The sequence below is a fragment of the Crinia signifera genome, chromosome 6, assembly GCF_055691185.1.
Source record: "Crinia signifera chromosome 6, ASM5569118v1, whole genome shotgun sequence".
NCBI lineage: Eukaryota > Metazoa > Chordata > Amphibia > Anura > Myobatrachidae > Crinia > Crinia signifera.
The window spans coordinates 269,502,056-269,526,935 of NC_139222.1; the positions used below are offsets into that span (position 1 = coordinate 269,502,056).

Below are 24,880 nucleotides of genomic sequence, written 5' to 3' on the forward strand. Positions count from 1 at the left end.
TATTCTCATCCGTTAAAGGGTTGTCGTGGAGCTTCAGATAAATTTCTATAGCAATCCATGCAGCTTTGAAGTAAAACAGATGTTGTCTCTGCACATCTTCTAGCTTTAACAAGTCCACATATGACCTGAGTGTAATTTTCCTCATACAATAGGTGTGGAAGTCAAACTGATCATCAATGGTCTCCACAAAATGTCTTTCATTTTCATGGCATTTCTTAAGTGCTTCCCCAAACTTGTTCATGGACCTATATGCCTGGGCACACTCAGTCTGGAACCACATGCACTGCTTTTCATCCAGGTTCTCCACTGCCTTTCCTTGTAAACTTTGAGCACATTTCTTCTGCCTCCTTAATCATGTTTGCGTTTAACATGTACTTTGCACATTTTGAGTTGATAAATCTATCTGCCATGTCCAGAGCCTGTGCTTCATCCATCCACTGAGCAGCTTATTTGATGTTACCAGCATGCTTGTAAATCTTGGCCTTAACAAGGAAGAGCTCGATCAGAGTTGGTGTGCTGTCAATGGCTGCATTTATATATTCCAGAGCTATAGATGGCTGGCCAATATTGTCATAGTGTAGCGCCAAGTAGTACTGAACCCATAACAAAGTAGTTGGCGGCTCTTTACCATCGTCATTGATGTTAAAAAGCCGGCAACTTTTTAAAGATGTATCATAACCTACAACAAGGTCTTCAATAATCTCCACCTTCTCTTTGTCATGGTACAAAGATCGTAAAGTGTTGAAAACAGGAGGGCATCCTTTGCTAAAATTCATTCTCAGATATTTATCCAGACACACTCTGTTTCTCTCCTGTTAAGAAATTTAAAGGCAACCTCCTTGGCACTAAGCCCCTGTCCAACTGTCCTCATAAATCTTCTATCTCTCTTCCATGTTAGCTGCCCATTGTAATAAGCCAATGGGCCAACCATGTAGTGCATATGCATTGAACTATATCATTGATGAATGTCATCGGCTCTCCGCTATGTGCATGTATTCATTGATGACTTGTCAATTGAGCTGCGTGACAACGGGTGGTCGGTAAAAAACCAGCGGGAGTGTGTATCATTTGTAGTGTACACGCTGGGCGATATTTTAAACAATGCTACAATACTGGCATTGATATGGTGTTTTGCAACAGAACACTGTGTACAATTGACTTCCAGTTAATTATGGATATGTGCAGAGATTTTGCTGTGTTTTTTTAATTTTAAATGCACACTTAAAAAGAAAAATCTGGGGTCTCACTTTCTGCTGATTTGTCTCCTTACCTCCTCCCTCCATGTCACCTTAACCCCTCTCGTCCACCATCACCTCCCCTCCTCCCCCTTTATGTCACCTCACCCCCTCGCCCCATTACCTCAGCTTGTCACTCCACCCATCACCTCACCCCCATAACCTAAACATCTCTCGCCCCTTCACCTCACCCCTTCATCTCACCCTCTGTCACTTCACCCCTTGTACCCTGTCTCCAGGTGTCATTTTTGAAGTCCGGGGAGTGACTCCTATTCTTTACTGTATATAAATATAAAACAGTAAATGTGTTTATCCAACATGCAGGATGATATTCTGTAGGTTGCCGAGGTGTACAGTGTGGGGCTTAATGTGTAATGGGCTTTACAGCATGTGACATGTGTAATAGGCATTACAGCGTGTGGTATAATATGTAATGTGCATTACGGTGTGCGGCATAATGTGTAATTGGCATTTACAGCATGTAGCATACTGTGTCATAGGCATTAAAGCGCGTGGTATAATATTTAATGAGTATTATGGTGGGGAGCCGGGGGCCCTGCCTATTGTGTCTGTCCCGGGCCCCACAATTTCTGATGGCAGCCCTGCCTGCAGTCTCCCTAGCTGCGCTGACAGTCCCTCCCTTCTAAGCCCTGGTGGCCATATTTACACAACTTCTCAGTGTATGGTGGGTCAGGTTGTGTCAAGAGCTTCACCCCCTCTGTGTCCTGGGCTAATAAATATGTAGTAATAATGCTACATACCTCCTAACTGTCCTAATTACTGCGGGGCAGTCCCACTAATTGGAGACTGTCCTGCTGTTCCTCCTGTGGGTGGCAGTGTCCAGCGGGCTGGGGGCAGTTAGGGGAGCTGGAGATCTCAGCTACCCTACCGAGCAGCCGGTGATCGCTGAAGAGATGCCATTCACATGTTCACGGCATCTCCAGTGCAGGGAGAAAGCCAGGGGCTGCTTAGGGAGCTCTGGGAAAGCTCCTAAAGTGACAAAAACAGGGTTGTGGTGCTAGGCCCCGGACCTGTCCTTAGACCACGCTCCTTTCATCTGAGCCACACCCATTTTCAAGTTGGACGCGCCTTCGGCGCGGCAGATTTCAACTTTTATTACGCCAATCTAGGGAGGTATGCTGCTATGTCTTTCTGTGCCCATATGCTTTTCTATTATAATTTTTCAGCCTGACTGAAAACATGAACTTATTTATATGAAAATATTTCATGACCATTGAACACATTGCAACCACACATAATCGCTGGTTTCAGTTATACAGCTTCTGTTCGTAGGTTGCCCATATACAAACTTGCTCTGGTGGTATGCGGCTCTTCATATTTTTTTTCACCAGCCACTGCAGGACACACCCCTGGGTGGAAATAGATACGCCCATATGTGTCACTAGACACGCCCTTTGGTTGAAATATGACACACCCCTTCAATGGTGCGCGACGCTGCGCTCGGTGCATTTTGCTAGCATCTAAAATCTCCCTCATTTTGCTTTTCAAAAGTAGGCAAGTATGCACAATACACATACGTGCGTACAGTAAGGGAGTGAAGTGGAGCGAATCCAAATTATTGCCTTGGTGGTGAGAATTCTAGTTTCAGTCTTGGCCATGCCTATCCAGTCGACATGAGTTTTTTTCGTTTTTTTTGTCCTGGTTGTCGACATGGATACCGTCGACACCGTTATAGGTTAAACTTAGGACCTTACTCTGGTCCACGTGCAACGCTACAAATTTTTGTAGTGTTGTGTGTGTACCAAACGCCACTCCCAGTGCCGCCCCCCCCCCCCCCCCACACACACACATGGGCAGATGCCCCACACGGCTGCGAATGGATGATTTGCATAATCATTAATTTGCGGCTGAGGAGAAATCATTCGATGGTCGGCGACTGACGAATGATTTCTCCAGCGCTCACAGATCTGAGGGGTAGATTTATTAAGCTCGGTGAAGTGATAAACTGTATGATTTTTATCAGCGGCGTAACTATAGCACCGCGGGGGGCACTGTGCATGTGGGGGCGCCGGGGGCTGCGGAGCTATAGTTAAACCCCCCCTCAATCCCCCGCAGACTTACCTATCGCGCTGGTCCCGGCGGCTCCGTTCTTCTGCTGAGGACCACCACAAAATGGCCGTCCCCATATAGCACACAGTTCTCTGAAACTGTCTGCTGTATGGGGACGGACATTTTCTGGTGGTCCTCAGCAGAAGAACGGAGCCGCCGGGACCAGCGCGATAGGTAAGGCTGTGGGGGATTGAGGGGGGGTTTGCATGGGCGGCGGGGTAGGGGTGCTTGGTGGGGCGGCAACGGGGGGGGGGGGGGGGCGCCAAAAACGTAGCTACGCCACTGATTTTTATCACCGGCCAATCAGCTCCTACCTGTCATTTTTCAAAGCAAGCCTGTAACTTCACAGGTAGGAGCTGATTGGCCGGTGATAAAAACCAGACAGTTTATCACTTCACTGAGCTTAATAAATCTGCCCCTGAGTCACCTATATGGTGTCTCTGATTTTCTGAGCGCCCTGTTGCTGGAAGCGGATGGGCAGCTGACATCCGCTGATGTCAGCTGCCCACCCCCCCTGTACCCGCATCACTGGTTGATTACCATGGGAATGCCCATCGTTTTCATGCGAATGCCCATGAAATGCTATGGGTTCCCATGGGCTGGTCCCCCCCTGCCCCATGCCACCTGGCCGCACCCGCTCACACCCTGCATGCGCAGACACAAAACACCGGTCCACCGCGAGAACGCGCCAGGGACTGACTGAATTAGAATAAGGTCCTTAATGTCATGAGATCATGAACACTTGCATTAATCATATTAATATGCCCATTACAAAACGTTTCCAGATCTTCCATAGTTCTGATAGGGGGTCATATTTTATTATGTATAATCTGCTCCACGGGAGGTTTCTGTCCCCCCCGAGCTCGCCTTAGGATGCCTGCGTTACGGGTGAAAAAATAATAATTATTAAAATTATCTCCATAGTGGACACTGTCAGTGCAGGGTTAAAAGACACTTTGTAATGGCAGGAAAAACAAAGTAATGTATAAAATAGCTACAGATGGGTCTTTTCCCATCTTTGTAGGGGATGGCGCTGGCGTCGCCAGCCGCCATCCCCCGCCAGCGCCATGGCGATCGTGAGAAGGGGACGCGCGCGCACGAGAGGCGCGCGCGTCCCCTTCCGACGGCGCTTCCATACGTTTCCCCGGGTCCCCGCCGGCTTGCCGGCGGTAACCCGGGGTCCCCGCCGCCTGCCCGCACCCCCCCCCAACCCCCCCTAACCCTGTCCGTCTCCCTGAGGCACGTGCGTCTCAGTCTCCTCGCTGGCGAGGCTGCTGGCGGGTCGCCAGCGCGTACGTTCTGGCGACCCGCCAGCAAGGATGTACATAGGCACATACTGTATGTGCAGCGTTCAGCAGGTATACAACAAGCCTCACTAGTCACAAAGCAGAAATACACTGGTTTAAAATGATCAATTATCAATCACAGGCGTTTCACATGTTCACATTTATACGAGGCTTGTGACTACTTACTAACCCTTACTCTTACTCTCACACAGGGATTAATGTGGTCATGGAGAGGTGGTGGAACTCCATTCCCCTAAAACCGACCCCCCCCCCCCCCCACATTAGGCAGAGCCTAGACCAGTGCCAGGGAATTTGTGCTCTACCTCCCGTAAAGGGATAATGGTCCTATGAGGAAGGGGTGTGGTCACACAATAGTAACTCCAATTACAACACATTAGCACAATCATAATGTCACTCAGTTCCACCCCGTTCCCTTTCACTTTAAACCCTGTGCCACTTGCCCACCAATGTTATTCTCACAAACCCCCTGCCCACCAGCTTTGCTCTAACAAACCCCTTGCCCACTAGCTTCAGCTTTTCTATCACATGCCCCCTGCCCTCCAGTTTTCTCTTACATGCCCCTGCCCTCCAGTTTTCTCTCACATGCCCCTTGCCCTCCAGTTTTCTCTCACATGCCCCTTGCCCACCAGTTTTCTCTCACATGCCCTCTGCCCTTCAACTTTTCTCTCACTTGCCCCTTGCCCTCCAGTTTTCTCTCACATGCCCCTGCCCTCCAGTTTTCTCTCACATGCCCCCTGCCCTCCAGTTTTCTCTCACATGCCCCCTGCCCTCCAGTTTTCTCTCACATGCCCCTGCCCTCCAGCTTTCTCTCACATGCCCCTGCCCTCCAGTTTTCTCTCACATGCCCCTGCCCTCCAGTTTTCTTTCACATGCCCCTGCCCTCCAGTTTTCTCTCACATGCCCCCTGCCCTCCAGTTTTCTATCACATGCCCCCTGCCCTCCACTTTTCTCTCACATGCCCCTGCCCTCCAGTTTTCTCTCACATGCCCCCTGCCCTCCAGTTTTCTCTCACATGCCCCCTGCCCTCCAGTTTTCTCTCACATGCCCCCTGCCCTTCAACTTTTCTCTCACATGCCCCTGCCCTCCAGTTTTCTCTCACATGCCCCCTGCCCTCCAGTTTTCTCTCACATGCCCCTGCCCTCCAGTTTTCTCTCACATGCCCCTGCCCTCCAGTTTTCTCTCACATGCCCCCTGCCCTTCAGTTTTCTCTCACATACCCCTTGCCCTCCAGAAAACTGGAGGGCAAGGGGCATGTGAGAGAAAACTGGAGGGCAGGGGGCATGTAAGAGAAAACTGGAGGGCAGGGGCATGTAAGAGAAAACTGGAGGGCAGGGGCATGTGAGAGAAAACTGGAGGGCAGGGGCATGTGAGAGAAAACTGGAGGGCAGGGGGCATGTGAGAGAAAACTGGAGGGCAGGGGCATGTGAGAGAAAACTGGAGGGCAGGGGCATGTGAGAGAAAACTGGAGGGCAGGGGCATGTGAGAGAAAACTGGAGGGCAGGGGGCATGTGAGAGAAAAGCTGAAGGGCAGGGGGCATGTGAGAGAAAACTGGAGGGCAGGGGCATGTGAGAGAAAACTGGAGGGCAGGGGGCATGTGAGAGAAAACTGGAGGGCAGGGGCATGTGAGAGAAAACTGGAGGGCAGGGGCATGTGAGAGAAAACTGGAGGGCAGGGGCATGTGAGAGAAAACTGGAGGGCAGGGGCATGTGAGAGAAAACTGGAGGGCAGGGGGCATGTGAGAGAAAACTGGAGGGCAGGGGCATGTGAGAGAAAACTGGAGGGCAGGGGCATGTGAGAGAAAACTGGAGGGCAGGGGGGCATGTGAGAGAATACTGGAGGGCAGGGGGCATGTGAGAGAAAACTGGAGGGCAGGGGCATGTGAGAGAAAACTGGAGGGCAGGGGGGCATGTGAGAGAAAACTGAAGGGAAGGTGCATGTGAGAGAAAACTGGAGGGCAGGGGGCATGTGAGAGAAAACTGGAGGGCAGGGGCATGTGAGAGAAAACTAGAGGGCAGGGGGGCATGTGAGAGAAAACTGAAGGGCAGGGGCATGTGAGAGAAAACTGGAGGGCAGGGGGCATGTGAGAGAATACTGGAGGGCAGGGGGCATGTGAGAGAATACTGGAGGGCAGGGGGCATGTGAGAGAAAACTGGAGGGCAGGGGCATGTGAGAGAAAACTGGAGGGCAGGGGCATGTGAGAGAAAACTGGAGGGCAGGGGGGCATGTGAGAGAATACTGGAGGGCAGGGGCATGTGAGAGAAAACTGGAGGGCAGGGGGCATGTGATAGAAAACTGGAGGGCAGGGGGCATGTGAGAGAAAACTGGAGGGCAGGGGCATGTGAGAGAAAACTGGAGGGCAGGGGCATGTGAGAGAAAGCTGGAGGGCAGGGGCATGTGAGAGAAAACTGGAGGGCAGGGGGCATGTGAGAGAAAACTGGAGGGCAGGGGGGCATGTGAGAGAAAACTGGAGGGCAGGGGGCATGTGAGAGAAAATCTGGAGGGCAAGGGGCATGTGAGAGAAAACTGAAGGGCAGGGGGCATGTAAGAGAAAACTGGAGGGCAGGGGGCATGTGAGAGAAAACTGGAGGGCAAGGGGCATGTGAGAGAAAAGCTGAAGGGCAGGGGGCATGTGAGAGAAAAGCTGAAGGGCAGGGGGCATGTGAGAGAAAACTGGAGGGCAGGGGGCATGTGAGAGAAAACTGGAGGGCAGGGGGCATGTGAGAGAAAACTGGAGGGCAGGGGCATGTGAGAGAAAACTGGAGGGCAGGGGGCATGTGAGAGAAAACTGGAGGGCAAGGGGCAAGTGAGAGAAAACTGGAGGGCAGGGGCATGTGAGAGAAAACTGGAGGGCAGGGGGCATGTGAGAGAAAACTGGAGGGCAGGGGGCATGTGAGAGAAAACTGGAGGGCAGGGGGCATGTGAGAGAAAACTGGAGGGCAGGGGGCATGTGAGAGAAAACTGGAGGGCAGGGGGCATGTAAGAGAAAACTGGAGGGCAGGGGGCATGTGAGAGAAAACTGGAGGGCAAGGGGCAAGTGAGAGAAAAGTTGAAGGGCAGGGGGCATGTGAGAGAAAACTGGAGGGCAAGGGGCATGTGAGAGAAAACTGGAGGGCAGGGGGCATGTGAGAGAAAACTGGAGGGCAGGGGCATGTGAGAGAAAACTGGAGGGCAGGGGCATGTGAGAGAAAACTGGAGGGCAAGGGGCAAGTGAGAGAAAAGTTGAAGGGCAAGGGGCATGTGAGAGAAAACTGGAGGGCAAGGGGCATGTGAGAGAAAACTGGAGGGCAAGGGGCATGTGAGAGAAAACTGGAGGGCAGGGGGCATGTGAGAGAAAACTGGAGGGCAGGGGGCATGTGAGAGAAAACTGGAGGGCAGGGGGCATGTAAGAGAAAACTGGAGGGCAGGGGGCATGTGAGAGAAAATCTGGAGGGCAAGGGGCATGTGAGAGAAAACTGGAGGGCAGGGGCATGTGAGAGAAAACTGGAGGGCAAGGGGCATGTGAGAGAAAAGCTGAAGGGCAGGGGCATGTGAGAGAAAACTGGAGGGCAGGGGGCATGTGAGAGAAAACTGGAGGGCAGGGGGCATGTGAGAGAAAACTGGAGGGCAAGGGGCAAGTGAGAGAAAAGTTGAAGGGCAGAAGGCATGTGAGAGAAAACTGGAGGGCAAGGGGCATGTGTGGAGGGGGGGGGGGGCTGCATATATAGCTTGCCTCCTGGCAACTGGGACAAACTAACCACTGAATGTGGATGGAAAATGGTTTTCAGACCCAAAATTGGCTGCTTCGTACAGAGAATGTACACATGAAAGAAATGCATCCAATACCCATGTTGACTGAGTAAATGATATTTTATCAACTTTTCAGCTTATACGTCTGTATTCCTAATGGGATATTAAGCTGCAGGAAGCAACAATTTAGCTTGTCTGCCAAACACGATGATAGCTAAGAAAGATCCAAGACAACTTCAGAGGTGTCCAACCTGGAAGGAGTTTAATTATAAAGGAGAGCATACAAAATAAGTTGGCTACTTCATGCAAAAAAGCATCTTAGATAAAAATATGTACTGTATGTAAACATGTATGTATTATACAAGTATCTATATATATATGAACATATATGAGGTCATTATAAACAAGTGTTTTATAAAAAAAAATCTCATGCATGAGAAGCAAAGTGAAGAAGGGCAGGGGGCATGTAAGAGAAAACTGGAGGGCAGGGGCATGTGAGAGAAAACTGGAGGGCAGGGGGCATGTGAGAGAATACTGGAGGGCAGGGGGCATGTGAGAGAATACTGGAGGGCAGGGGGCATGTGAGAGAAAACTGGAGGGCAGGGGCATGTGAGAGAAAACTGCCCTCCAGTTTTCTCTCACATGCCCCTGCCCTCCAGTTTTCTCTCACATGCCCCTGCCCTCCAGTTTTCTCTTACATGCCCCCTGCCCTTCTTCACTTTGCTTCTCATGCATGAGATTTTTTTTTATAAAACACTTGTTTATAATGACCTCATATATGTTCATATATATATAGATACTTGTATAATACATACATGTTTACATACAGTACATATTTTTATCTAAGATGCTTTTTTGCATGAAGTAGCCAACTTATTTTGTATGCTCTCCTTTATAATTAAACTCCTTCCAGGTTGGACACCTCTGAAGTTGTCTTGGATCTTTCTTAGCTATCATCGTGTTTGGCAGACAAGCTAAATTGCTGCTTCCTGCAGCTTAATATCCCATTAGGAATACAGACGTATAAGCTGAAAAGTTGATAAAATATCATTTACTCAGTCAACATGGGTATTGGATGCATTTCTTTCATGTGTACATTCTCTGTACGAAGCAGCCAATTTTGGGTCTGAAAACCATTTTCCATCCACATTCAGTGGTTAGTTTGTCCCAGTTGCCAGGAGGCAAGCTATATATGCAGCCCCCCCCCCCCTCCACACAAACACTTATATAAAATCTCTCTCTCTCTCTCTCTCTCTCTCTCTCTCTCTCTCTCTCTCTCTCTCTCTCTCTATGTATATAGATTTGTGTATGTTATGATATATATTTCAAAATTCAGCCAATGTTGATGACTTTTAATTAATGGATTTAAACTTGCAGTGGAGGAGAGGTGCCCCCTTAAGAGTAGGAGCCCAGCAGCAGATGACTCCATTGCCTCCTAGAGTTCTGCCTCTGTCCAAATTCGCAAACGTAAGCCCCAGTCTGCAGCCAGGAAATAACCATCCGATGTGCCCTTTATCAAAGTAGCCCTTTATTTGCTTCTCCAGATGTTCTGCATGGCTTCCTCTTGTAGTCGCTTCTCCTCCATAGCGTAATTAGTGGCTGTGCAAAGGTTTTAGCTACGAACAGTCCATTCCCCGGAGCTGCCCTTGTTAAATTTTTCAGCTTAAGCACTGCCGCAGGGATCTAATGCTAACAAAGAAATTGCATTCATTAAAAGCTAATGACAAATTATTGATGCAAACATCAAAATCCTTACTTAAACTTCCCAGTAAGTGGCTACATAATGATCTCCTCGGCAGCATAAAATGGCATTTAACTTCTCCACCCTCACCTCAGAAGCCGATGTCATTACACGTATTCTTTTATTTCCTCTGTGTCTACACAAAAAGAAAGTTAGAAAACATTATTGGTACTTAGGCAAACTCTGTAGGAAAGTCTTAAGGTGCCCATACACTAGTACGATTGGGGGCGATTTCACCAGATCCCTATGTACCGGACCGAGATATTGGCTCAAATCGGACGCATGTGATGTCCTCCTTGGGTCTGTTGCGCGCTCACGTGTGTATTAGACTGGAGCCGGAGGTTGGACCTTCTGCCCGTCTGACCTCCGACTCGGCGCCCCTCCTGGTGGCTCAAGGAGTTCGGATGGCCCATACACTTCTGCAATACATCGCAGTAATGTATGGGCATCTTTATAGTCAATCCCATGTGTATTTATGTAAATGGTTATCTTACTCTCTCAATGATTAAAGGGCCGATTTATCATTGCCGGTGGCGGCTGTGGAGCGTCTAAGATGCCACCTCCATATTTTCACTTGAGGGGCTGCAAAGTGGGTATTGGTGGCAGTGTGAGGTTGGGAAGTAGGTTAAAGTTTGGGTTGCAAGAAGCCTTACACCAGCCCTGTGCGTACCCCGGGCACCCTTGTTAGATGTGGATGAGGGCGTAGCAGCGAAATGGCATTGAAACAGCACTCTTGTGCTATAGCCTTTGGTACAACACCAAGGGATAGCGGGACTCCGACACAAACCTCTGAGTCACAAAGCTTTATGGGTCAAACAATGAATGGACAAGGTTAGTTTCTGTGACTTGGGTCGTATCATTGACATTATGTTGCAGGATACTACCTGCAGATACCACGATGCCACTGATAGTGTATGCCACCAACACTAGTCTAGAAATGTCTGTGAGATTAGCAAACAATTACTTGTTCTGTTACATAAATAAGAGTGTGCTACTGCACAGACTCCAGTCTTGCTGTACCTAGGGAAGCTTCATGCCCTATCCCAAGATGGCTAATGAGACCTCTGTGAAGTATGTACGGGAGCCATCGTGAAACTGTTGAGTGTTAATCTATGTGAGACAGAAGTCTCCTACTTAGAAGTGCTTTAATTACCTGCAATCCATGAGCTGTCCCATCAATGCTGCATACAATCATTATCTGATGAGTTGTATGAAACCCTGCTCTGCTCCATCAGCAGTGTACATGTAACAGTGAGTACGGCTATACCTGCTATCTATCAATTCTGGTTACCTAAATGGGCTGAGCTCTGCAATATCAACGCCTGCACACATTCTGTATCTTGTCTATACAATGAACAAAAGCACTGGGGGGATTCCGGTTGGTTTGTAAAAGCAAACACCTTCTTTAATGGGTGAGTATCTCCACGGGGGAATGTGTCACTCCACGGGGGGGCGGGGATGATGGGCGATGCGGCGGGCGAGGACAACACCTGGTCCAACTTCCGCCCTCCAGTGGGCGGCGCCCTAGGCAAATGCCTAAAGCTGCCTAGTGGTGGCGCCAGCCCTAGGGTATATTTGTTTTTGGCACAGGTAATGTCAAAAGTCTCAATGACAGCTTGGTGTTTGTCCCCCAATATTGGGCAAACATCTGGATAGCCCCAGCCTTATCAATCAGAACAAATTCCTTTACAGCAGGTGTCAAATCTCACATGAATCTCCAACGGTTTCCTTGAGGTTGAATCCTGCTCATTGTAACGTATGTCCTCATAAATAAGACTTATTTCCCCATTCCCTCACATGTCACCCAACATAGATAATTCCTGTTTCCTTCCAAAATTGATAGTCACACAATGACATTGTACTGTAGATTCAATAAGATACAGCCAGAGCCTATAATTTTGAACCTTTTTTACATTGATGGGTCTCTGACCAAAAAGATTTATATGGGTATGTATCTCTTTCTGTACAATACTGATAATGTAAGAGTCATAAATCTTGGGATTCAATAAACAGTCACAATTAAAATTGGATTCAGTCGGATCTTAAGTATGGATGACAATTCTTGACTCCTATCAGTCACTGAACCAGGAAGAGTTTCCTACTGGTTCTGTCCAGACAATTGATTGCCTTTTGGAATTCTGTTAAATATAATGCTTATTGTCAGGATCAAACTAAACCTGTCCTCGTTGTGTTTATAATGAATGCAAAACAACTGCATTCAGCTAATTATTACAAAATATATGAAGTCATTTAGATTTTAATTTCAGTAGCTGATTTCATTTCTGTCATATAACCTACTTTCCCATTGACTTCAATGGTGGGGTTCTCTGCTACATTGTATTCTATGATTGACCTCTAGTAACCTTTGGTTCCCATCATAGGGTACAATGTAGCAGTGATTCACTCTATTGAAGTGAGTGAGGAAAACTTTTTTGGGATGAGAGACAGACTTTCGCCTCTCTTAAACTTGGTACACACAGAACGATTGGTCGCTCAGAGATAGATCGTTCAGCGATATATCGCTCGGTGGCCAAATTGCTAAATGTCCTGTTTACATCAGCGACCAGCGATGGTCGCTGATGAAAACAAGACACTCTGCTGGGGGAAACCGCCGGTCGCAGGTAGCGGGAGCGCGTTCCCGGCAACCGTCTCCCTGTGCACACGGGGATATGGTCGCTCATCGCCCTGTGTGTACGGGGCTTTAGCCAATCAAGGCTCATCGGATTGCTTTCAATTGGTCCAGCACCCAACTACCATTCAGGTAGTAGTGATTATACAGGTCACAACAAATCTGCTGGTTCCGGGTTACTCATTTTATTATTTTCTGAAGACCCTGGATTATTGCACATTTTCGTGACTAAAATGCATGCGATTTCTGACTTTGTGTAAAAGTTTGCACCCTGTGACATCTACGAATTCAGACATTTGACATGTGCGTTATGGTGCGATTTTAGCTGTTTAAAAAAAACACCCTATTACATTTCGCCCATAATCAGTTTTTTACAAAACATTTTTTATTTGAATTTATATAACAAATGTGAGCGACGTTGGCATTTTTAACGGATATTTTGCACATCTCTCAAAGGGTTACATAAAGACAAGTTACAGCAAATCTTTCTAATTGATCCAAAGTTGCCAAAAGCCCAGTATCAGTGGTGCACGCAGTGGGGGTTTCTGAGTACCTGAAAACCGCCCTGACGCATCAGCTCTGCTTCCGTCTATACCAGGGCTGGGCAACACTGGCCCTCCAGATGTTGATGAACTACACATCCCACCATGCCTTGGATCAGTTTCAGCATGGCCACATAGCAAAACTAATGCAAAGCATCCTGGGATTTGTAGTTCATTAACATCTGGAGGGCCGGTGTTGCCCAGCCCTGGTCTATACAGTAGCCGGCAGCTGCAATCAGAGCTCCCAGTTTCCCAATGTGGGCATGGTTCTGACCGTAATGAATCAACTCTGTGACTGCGCGTTGCACACCGCCGGGTGAGAAAGCCATGTGGGAGGGTCCAAATCAGCACTTCGCATAACTGGAAACCCTCCTTACAAATCCTGCGTTTGCCCTGAGTATATCCGTCAAAAGTCCTAGTGGACTATACAGATGGAACAGCTCTCATTAGAGCTGCTTCTGGCGATTCTATCGCCAATCAACGCTGCTCACCATGCGTCTGTTCTGACGGAGCTCACCGCCTCCCACGTAGCTGCCTGCTCCCCCGCCAACCTAACCCATCTCCCTGAAGCGGAGACGGACAGGGATTCCACTCCCTGCCACCGTGTGAAGGGGAGGTGCGTGCGTGTTAGACACCCGCGCGTCCCCGTCAGATGCAGCGCTTCTCCGCCAGCATGTGCCAGCTCACTGAATCTAGCGATTCCCTGATCTGGCTGAGAGGCACTCCATCTGTAGGTTTCAAAGATTTGTCCTTTAAAATGACCCATATTAAAGTATTGACCAACTGCACAATACTAATAATAATAATAATAATAATAATAATAATAATAATGTAATTTAGTTGCATGTAAAATGCTATTTTTACCATATTGTTTAATATTGAGGAAAATACATCGCAGTCTTGTTCTGTAACCATAATAGGAATTGCAGAGCGCCGCGGTTCTGCGCGTGACGCGCTTACCTGCACGGAACCTGCAGCATAGTATTTCTTGATTTAAAATATACTGGTCACGCCAGCGTGTATTACATGTTCCACGGCTGCTATGCTGGCGCTGCTGCCACAGGCTGTGCTGTGAGCCGTCTGCGGTGTGCCTGCACAGACTCATCTATCCCCGATCAGTCAGATTTGTGATTAGTAAGTAAAATAATTTGCCTGGGCTCCGATAGTTGCAGCTGTTACTGAATGAGAATAAGAATTCATCTGGAATGGCTGCTTTAAATCATCTTATATTAATAGGACAGCGCGGATGCGGATCAATATGAAATGCATGAAAGAGAAAAAGAAAAGCAGCTCGTTATTGCCAGACAGTACTTAGTCATTGTGAATATTCAGCGCACAGCGCATGTTTCTTACATTGTTTTTCATACAGATATTCATACAGTATATGGTATTAATTGCAAACATTTTGGGACTAATTTAGAGCTGGATGCATGGAACCCCACCCTGCAGCCAATAGAGAGACAGTAGCATAGGTGCCGATTTATGTTTTTGCTGGTGGGTGCTCAAGCCAAAAATATAGGGGAGTGGCTTAATGGGAAAGGGGCGTGACCACAAAATAATACTGATTTATATTACGCAGCACAGTTGTCTCCAATATTCAAATTATGGCAACAGTGCCAAATACATAAATACCCCCACAGTGCAAGTACATAAATGCCCCCACAGTGCCAAATACATAAATGCCCCCACAGTGCAAGTACATAAATGCCCCCACAGTGCCAAATACATAAATGCCCCCACAGTGCCAAATACATAAATGCCCCCACAGTGCAAGTACATAAATGCCCCCACAGTGCCAAATACATAAATGCCCCCACAGTTCAAGTACATAAATGCCCCCACAGTGCCAAATACATGAATGCCCCCACAGTGCCAAATACATAAATGCCCCCACGGTGCAGGTACATAAATGGGTACACTTTACCTAGCACGGCGCCCATCGCGTCCATCGCGGGCATTTAATGCACTAAAAAATCGATTTCCCATAGGGAACAATGTTAAATGTCTCAATTGACCCGATTTTCCTGTTCAATGCCGTAATTGACCCGATTTTTCCATAGGAAACAATGTTAAATGGCCCACAGAGGCCAAATAGGCACCCTAAAGTGTGAAATGGCCCCCACAATTGTTAACGCCACCCCACGATCAACGTTAACCCAGAAGCGTGGCGAGCGCAGCGAGCCCGCGAGGGGCGGCGGTACGCGTCCTATGACCTTTTCATACCCCCACTATCCACGTCGGCGTGGAGTTGAGAATAGAATAGTGTGGCGAGCGCAGCGAGCCACCGCGCCAGAAGCGTGGCGAGCGCAGCGAGCCCCGCGAGGGGACGCGGATACCTGTGAAGCCCGCAAAGGGACGCCTTTACCTGTGAAGGTATCCGCGTCCCCTCGCCACGCTTCGGGCTCGGTGGCTCGCTGTGCTCGCCACACTATTCTATTCTCAACTCCACGCCGACGTGGATAGTGGGGGTATGAAAACGTCGTAGGACGCGTACCACCGCCCCTCGCGGGCTTGCTGCGCTCGTCCACGCTTCGGGTTGACGTTGATCGTGGGGTGGCGTTAACAATTGTGGGGGCCATTTCACACTTCAGGGTGGCTTTTTGGCCTCTGTGGGCCATTTAACATTGTTTCCTATGGAAAAATCGGGTCAATTGAGGCATTGAACAGGAAAATCGGGTCAATTGAGAAATTTAACATTGTTCCCTATGGGAAATCGCGGGCATCGCGTCGGTCGCGTCGCACCCGATTTTTAGTGCATTCAATGCCCGCGATGCCCGCAATTTTTTTACCTGCGATGCCCACGATCAAAATCGTGGGCGCCGTGCTAGGTAAAGAGTACCCATAAATGCCCCCACAGTGCCTGTACCAATGACATGGGAGGGGGAGTGCAGTGGGACACGGGCGGGTGGGCTGCTGCTGAGCGGGTGGGTGCTCATCAATTTCCGTGGGTACTCGGGCCCTCAAGCACCCACAGAATCGGCACTTATGGACAGTAGTGCCCCCCACAGCTGGATTATCATAATCAACCAATCAGCATGCACTATACAAATGGAGTGTCTGGAAACATCACAGCTGGGCTGCACATCCATTTACACAGCATTTTGCTGGAACCAATCAGGTGCATGAAACAAGACTTGTATCTGCTCAGTAATCGAATAATCTTAGCTACATTAACCCATGTTGTCCCTGCAGTTATTTAAAGGGGAAGTTTGCACTGGACTGTGTACAGCATGTCACAGCAACTCTCAAACAGGCATGCTGAGCATTGTAGTTCTACAGATTCTGGGGTACCCCAGAAGTGGGGTGCCACACAGTAACTGCAGCTTTATTGGTGTCATTTTTCATTCTTATAATTAGTTCTGGAAACAGGAAGAAATTGGTGACATCATTTTGTAAAATAATACCATTGTGGTATCAGTCTTAAGTTCTCGGACCTGCACATTATGTAGAAGACAGGGTTGCCTACCCTCCCGGAATGGCCGGGAGGGTCCCAAAAATCGGGTCACACTCCCGGCCTCCCGGAAAGGTGGGCAACCCTCCCGGATTCTGGGGGACCCCCGCTCCCCCCCCTGATTGCGGCTCCACCCCATGATTGCGGCTCCCCCCCCCACCGCCGCAGCGTTTACATTTCCTTTTCTGCCGGTCTCTGGAGAGGGGGCGGGGCTAAATTGCTAAATTGTCATCCTCGCGTTATTTAGCCCCGCCCCCTCACCGGAGATCGGCAAATTGAGGCACTTTCCTTCATGGGGGCGGGGCTTAATGATGCAATGTTTAAGCCCCGCCCCCAAACTCCTGCTGAAATTCTCCTCTCCGGGCTTCTCCCGGAGAGGATCTTTCTAAAGTCGGCAACCCTGGTATAAGAACACTTGACTACCCTTCCGGAACGGCCATCAGGCTCCCAAAAATCATGTGGCCCTCCCACCCTCAGCAGAAATGTGAGCAAGTTCCCCCCATGCGCCCAACACCTTTCTTTATTGTGCTGCATAGCGTTGGGTGGAGCCACAATGACCCAGTTGTGTGGCCACATCCCCAGTCCTCCCACTTACCCACTGGTCACGCCCCTATGCAACAACCAGACTTCCCCCTCCAGCAGGTAAGGGAAGTATGTATATAAGTTAGCGCGGCACTGCTACCTACAATGATTGCTACCTACAAACAGCATAGTTTAATATGGAATGACTATTACAATAAAATACAGCTTCAAACACTGTATTAATATTATAGAACTGCTGTGTACAGTCCATCATAAATTTAGCTGCCAGATGATATTTTTATCCACACAGATTTATATATAATTCTAAAAGAGAGACATTATTTATGGGAAGAGCTGCAGGGGTTTCTGGTCCATCAGAGGTACTCTGTTCATGTTTCTGTAGCAAAAATATATGTATATGGCAAAGGGTTATATCATTCAGTATTAGTTTCTTCTTCCTCTCTCTCTCTCTCTCTCTCTCTATATATATATATATATATATATATATATATATATATATATATATATATATACTGTATATATATAATCACATACACTGGATAAGATAAAGTCTTTATAATATTTTGTAGTAGGTAAACAGCAAAACAGCATACCAGGTAAACAGTATAGGCAAGCACAGTTACACAAATGTCACAGCATAGTACAAACTTCTCAGTATATTTTTGTGATCCCTACCGTAGACCACACCCCCGGCCTATCCCCTGGGCAGCTTTTCCACCATCAGGAACAATTACCTCCTTCCCTGGAAACAGTTATATCAGAAAGCCACAGGTGCTGCTAATCAGCTCAACCCTGATCACATCAATTAACAAACCTGGACTGGATCTAATTTTCCTGCTGCTGCTCTAAAACCTGGTCTGGATTTTCCACATTAACCTCATGAGGAAATATGCGGTACTTCCTCATCTTTGTGGCCAAAGCTCACAACAGTGGCACTCGCTTCAATAAATGGAGACCAGGTAGTGGTTAAGGTGGTTTCTTCTTATCCACCACCTGGTGTCCATTTATTGAAGTGAGTGCCACTGACCTTGTTTCATTGTATTCGGTCTCCACCCTTCTAGAGGGTACCATATTGAATTCAATGAACCAAGGAGAGTAACACTCGCTTCAATCAATGGACACCAGGTGGTGGATAATAAGAAACCACCTTGGTGCTATCATTCTTGCCTTCTCTCTTCTTTCAGCCGGCATATCTGGGTACTTAGAAAGCCACACCCCCTAACTGTAAGGCCACGCCTTCCTCTCCACTCCAGGTCACGGTTGAGAGGTGTACAGTTGAGTGCTGGGGTCCAGAAGCAGAAGTGAATCCTGTGCTCTTGGAGGTGATTTCAGTTATTATTGCTGTAGTTTTATAAAATAATATTGATCAGGACACAATAATTAATAAACCCGCCCCTCATTGTATTTCACAGGCCAGGTTTTGTGCTCGGAAGAGAAACAGGAAAGGTGTTGCTGGAATATCGGGGCATGATGCCATGGCCCTGCTTGGTCCCTATGCCAAAAGCAGAGCACAGCACTCAAAGCCAATCCCTATAATAAAATGCAGCATTAAATAGACAAAGACAGAATTAATTACAGGGGTCATTAATTAAAAGTAGCAGCAGCGTACCCATGACTGTGTTGTGTATTTGTAAGGGGTCATAGAATTGCTCCCACAGACTTTACTGTCTGCCACCCCAACCTCGTTATTCTCAATCAGAAGACATAAGGGGTGATTCAGCCCCGTTTGTAAGGGTCTGAATTCGTCCCATCCCGTATGTTCGTGCGTGAATATGCTCATGATAACTAGCAGAGTTTGATAGGCGTGCCCACGCGAAAACGCTGGGCGTACCCCTACGAACACAGGCGGGTCGATGCCTGCTTGGGGCATCACATGATGCCAGTGCCCGTCCCGAATTTGGCCTTCTCTGGCCAAAATAAAAGTCAGTCTAGACCAACTTTTATTAGCGAACGGAAGAGAAATCATTCGATGGTGACCATCGATTAATTTCTCTTCCATTCGGCCACATGCGAGTGGATGTGTTAGCGTCCCCTGTATGCTAGTGAGGGGACTAGATCACCAAGGAGGGGGGGGGAGGGGTAATTCGGTGCAGCCTAGCGAAAAAGGTCTGGATCAGACCCATAGTTACATAACAAATTAAACCACTGTGCTACCTTGTATTATTATCAGTGGCGTAACTATGGAGGGTACAGGGGATGCAATTGCTATGGGGCCGGGCCACTGGGGGGGGGGGGGGCTGAGGACCCAGGAGGCAATCCCCTGCACCCTTTAGAATGTGCAGGCAGAGCAGAGTTAATTTGGGCCCGGGGTCCGGTGGTTACAGTACCAGCTGCTGCAGCTGGCAGCTGACAGTGGCATAAGGGGAAGGCAGGGGCCGGCAACAATGGAATACCCAGGGTATTATGGGGATGCAGTTGAAATCCCGGCACTTTGTCCCTCTGTGGGTGTCCACGACACCCATAGAGGGAGAATAAATTAGTGTGCCGAGTGCAGCGAAGCACCGGGCCCACTGCGTAGTGAGTGCAGCGAGGCCACAAGGGGGGCGATCCACGATCCCCCTTGTCGGGAATTTTGGCGGTCGGGATTCCGGCGTCGGGATTTTGACCGCCGGTATTTCAAACCAATCCCGTATTATGGGTCGAAGCCTGCATGGGGGGGGGAGGCCAATGTCACATTATGTCAGCGCCGGCCCTGAATTCGGACTTGTATTGACTTAAGTCTTGACTGTGTAAGCGTTCCCTGAAAACCCACCTCTTCAGGCAAGCCTAACAAATTTAGGAACCACCCACATAACCCTCAGAGGCACTCATGTATTACTGTATATAGCTTTCCATCTGGACTTGTAACTTGGTGGGACTGCTATGCTATTACTGGTGCCTGTCCTTGTGTTTCCCTCCTATGTCCCTATAGATTGTAAGCTTGCAGCAGGGCCCTCCAACCTCTATGCCTGTCTCTTTTACCCAGTTTGTTCTTTCAGTGTTCTCATCAGTTGTAAAGCTCAACGGAATCTGCTGCGCTATATAAGAAACTGTAAATAAATAAATCAAATAATCTATCACTGCATGAGATTCCCTTTTTAGAACACAGGTAACAATGGGGCAGATGTATTAAGCCTGGAGAAGAAAAAAACTGGAGATAAAGTGAAAGGAGATAAAGCAGCAGCCAATGAACTGTGTTTGAAAATGACAGTTGGGAGTTGATTGGCTGGTGCTTTATCTCCTTTTACCTTATCTCCAGTTTATCTCCAGTTTATCTCTTCTCCAGACTTAATACAGTGGCCTAACTATTAAATATGCTCCTCCCCCCACCGCTAATTTTGGCAGCGCCCTCCTCCCCCCCCCCCCTTACTGCTCGGCATAATGCCGCCGCCGGTACCTGCCGCATCAGTGCATCAGTCTGCGGTTCCGGCTATCCCTGCTCTCCCGGCTCCTGCTAATGAAAAGTGACACTAAGAAAATGGCTGCCCCGTACAGCAGACCGTTTTTAAGGATGCTAGAGGAGGCCGCCGCAGTATGGGGGCAGCCATTTTCTAAATTCTCACTTTTCATTAGCAGGAGCCGGAAGAGCAGGGAGAGTTGGGACTGATGGGCAGATGTGGCAGGTACCGGCAGCGGCATTATGCCGAGCGTTAAGGGGAGGGAGGGAGGAGGGCACTGCCAAAAAAAAACTGGGAGAGCAGGTCCAGGGCAGATGGCAGCGGGTAACAATAGCCCGGCGCCCTCACTTGCTAAGCGCCTCCCTGCAACCGTGGGGGCTGCGGAGCTATAGTTATGCCACTGACTTAATACATCTTCCCCAATAATAGCAGAATTAATCTACAGTGGCTTTGATAGAACATTGGGCAGCCGGCCCCAGACCTGTGCTGCATTTGCAGTTTTAAAAGTTTTCAGAACTCCGTCCTTAATTAAAATCTATCTGGAATATTTGACGCTCCGCACAATTTATTGTCTCGTTTGAGGAGCTATCAAACAAAACAGTGAAATAAAATAACCTTCCAAAAAAATTATATCACAACATTCCATGCACCGCTGCCCTCAACTTTACAGCAAATCCAATAAATATGTTTGGCTAAATAGGGAGAGCGAATTAAGCCTGCTTCTCGTCATGCACCGAGAGCGAGTGCTATTTTCTTTGAAGAGTTAGGAACGCTGCAAACTGCGCGGAGAGCGCTCACCTCTGGGAGCCAGGTGATGACTCACTCAAGGCTTTAATGATATTCCTGAAACCACGGAACTGCATGCCATGACTTACAACATGCTTCACTGGCTCCCCAGGTGAAATGCAATGAGAACAAGTTAAAGCACAGAGAGCCAAAGTCTTAGAAAGATAAATCTCACAATCCTCCGCTATTAGTTTATGATATTATCCGCTAAGGGGCAAAAGAAGGAGTTGATCCTTAGTGGAATATATAATTCACAAAATATCTGTAAGACTGTGCACAGTAACACCCTGATGCTGCGGAGTTTAGGTGTGTTGCTTTTTCAGAAGAAATTCACTTTTTGTGCACACCTCCATAAACAGGTAAGGAAAGGTAGGGAACATCTAAGTTATAAGGTAGGCACCTGGCTGAATCTCTGCCACACCCCTCACAATGAATAATTATGCACTTGTAGGCATTTAAATTGCATGATTTGTCCAATAAAGGCATGCCAGCTTTCAGGTGAAGTTCTCCAAAAAGCTCAAACATGGGTTAAATACAGTAATGTTGGACCAGTAAGTGGTGTAAATGATGTGAGATAGATACTTGGAGGTGTAATTGATGTGGGATAAGTAAGTGGAGGTGTAAAGAATGTGGGACAGGTAGGTGGACGTGTAAATTATTTGGGAGAGGTACATGGAGGTGTAAATGATGTAGGGCAGGTACATCACCGCCAGTCCCCCTCGCTGCCCCGACCCCCCCCCCCCCCTGAACTGGGCAGCGTCTCTCTCGCTGGCGGAGCCGTATCCGACCAGTATTGAGGAGCACAGTACAGACTCCAGGATCGCGGAGTAGAAGAGGAGCAGAAGCTTCTGTGGGATGTTGAACTTCCTCAGTTGCCTAAGGAAGAACAGCCTCTGCTGCGCTTTTCCAACAATAGTATCAGTGTTGGGCCCCATTTGAGGTCCCGGGACATTGTGGTTCCTAGAAACTAGAAGGAGCCCACTAGCGACACCACACTGTCATAAATTGTTAGTGCAGGAAAACCAACAGACTTCTTCCGAAAGTCAACTACCATCTCAACGTATTTGAGTGGGTTGAGCTCTAGATGGTTGCTGCTGCACCATCGGTCCAATCGGTCCACTTCTTGTCTGTAGGCCATTTTGACCCAGTCCTTGCTGAGGCCAATAATGGTAGTGTCGTCTCTGAATTTGATTATCTTTACCGATTGCTGCTCTGAGGTGCAGTCATTGGTGTACAGGGGTGGAAGAGTAGGGGTGAGAGTACACAGACCTGGGGGGGCTCCTGTGCTGATGGACCACACTTGGGAAGGGAATTACCCCACTTTCACAACTTGTTTACTCTTAGTCAGTTAGTCCACAATCCATGAACAGGTAGCTTCAGGGACTCATAGGCAGAGTAGTTTGGGGTGGAGGGTGTTGGGGATGATTGTATTGAAGGCCGAGCTGAAGATGACAAACAGGACCCTTGCATATGTACCAGGCATATCCAGGTGCTGCAGAATGTAGTGCAGGCCAAGGTTGACTGCCCTACATTTAAGTAGTACTCCTTAAAATAATAATAGTTGGTACTCCAGCTAATCAGTTTTATTTATCATACGCAACTCACTGAACACTCGTTGAATGCCACATCAGCCTGTAACAGGGCAGTTAGAGTATAATACTTTATCGCTCATACCCTTCTGTAAAGCTGGAATGGCCCGGGAAGCTCCCGAAATTGGGTCCCCCTCACAGCCCCCACCTCTCACATTTACCAAACACCCCCTCCACCTGCATCTGCTCCCACACCCCCCTCTTCTGCCGGTCAAGTACCAGCATTCGCTGTCTGCTCTTCAGAGGGGGTGGGGGGGGGGGCTAAAAGGACCTAAACCATGTAATTTTAGCCCCACCTCTTCCCCATGGAGCCACAAATGGCAGCATTTACTGTAACGGGGCAGGGCTTGATGACAACAAGCTCCGCCCCCGTACCTGAATTTCTGCAGAGAGTCTCCTGTGAGGGCTTCTCCCGGAGATAGAAAAAGTAGGCAAGTGTCCGCTGATTGGCTTCTATGTCTCTTCACTTTCTTTCTCTCCAAGATTTGATACATATTTCCTACAATGTGTCAGGAGGGTAGAGAATCCCGTTACCATCAGGAAAATGAGACTTCCTCTGCTGAATAACTGAGCAAGGAAAGAAATATACTTCTAGACAAAGGAAAGTCTGAGCAGAACGGGACAGGTGGTGAGGCAGAAGAGCGGGCACAAATCTGGGAATTCTATCCACTGCCTGATTTTCTCCCAGTTGGGTGCAAGCTCGAAAAGATTGCTCTGCCCATAAAATAGGGGCTAATATACAGAAACACAGAATAGATGTATCTTCAGTGTCATAGGAATGTGTTGGGTGTATAAAGTAGACTAGCTTCCAAGCATGTTTGAGTTGCGCAGACTGAGACAGGACACTTATTACAGATGATGTGTTGCACCAAGCATGTGGAGATAGGCCACATATTCTGATTGAGTCGGACAGCTACAAATTCGTTCGCATTGCCTTTTCCTGCTGAGTGCGCGTGCGTAACATACGCAATGCACATGTGCACTCGGTCGGAACGCTACAACTAAAAAAAGGCCTCTGAACACCGTCGGACAATATGGGCGCAATGTGGGCGTATCGATGGGTGTGGTCTGAAAGTGGGCAGAACTGGGTGTAAACTGGGCGTAAACATGGGTGTAGCCCATAAGTGCAGGGCGTGCAGACCTCTGGTGAGATTTCATGAATTAAGTCATTGCAGCCCACACACGGAAGCCAGAAAGAAATTCATACAGTATCTATTGTATCCATATCTATTATATCCATGTGCGTTCCCCCCCCCATTACTACATGTACACCCTTAAAACATAAGTGTTTCTCCTGTTAACACAGTACTGCCCACAATCAAAAGTAGTCGACATGTGTCAACTCTCATACTTGCATGCAAACATAACCATTATTTAATGACATGACACACATGTACTCAAAGGTCACTGATGTGTTACCAGACATGTTTGTTGCCCTTGTTTTGGATAACTTTACTTTGGCCTGTCCTGCACATTCCTCCATTAGCATCTGTCAATGCTGTTTAGGCCCATTGGGGGAAATTTCATAAGATGTGTATTATTCACATGTGATGTTGCTATGGGCAAACCAATCACATCCTCTCTACTATCTTCTAGAGCAGTGATTTTCAACCTTTTTACCTTGTGGCACACTAAATAGGACTTTAAAATTGCCCAGGCACACCCTAAGATCCCCACAGGGCAAAACACATTGGCCACCACAGGAAAAAAACAAACCTATTGGCCCCCACATTAAAAACAATCACAATGATCCCCACAGGTAGCAAAAATAAAATACATTGGCCCTTTACATGAAAAGAAGAGACCAGTAAATAACATTTTAACTGGTGGTGGCTGTAAATGGGTTTGGGCATCTCTAGATCTGGGGGCACACTTCAGAACAG

At 48.0% G+C, this 24,880-nt stretch overlaps 1 pseudogene; it reads right to left on the reverse strand.

Annotated features, from left to right (window-relative positions):
• The window catches only part of LOC146009770 (N-alpha-acetyltransferase 15, NatA auxiliary subunit-like), a 41,283-nt pseudogene that overhangs the window by 858 nt on the left and 15,545 nt on the right, over positions 1 to 24,880 (reverse strand).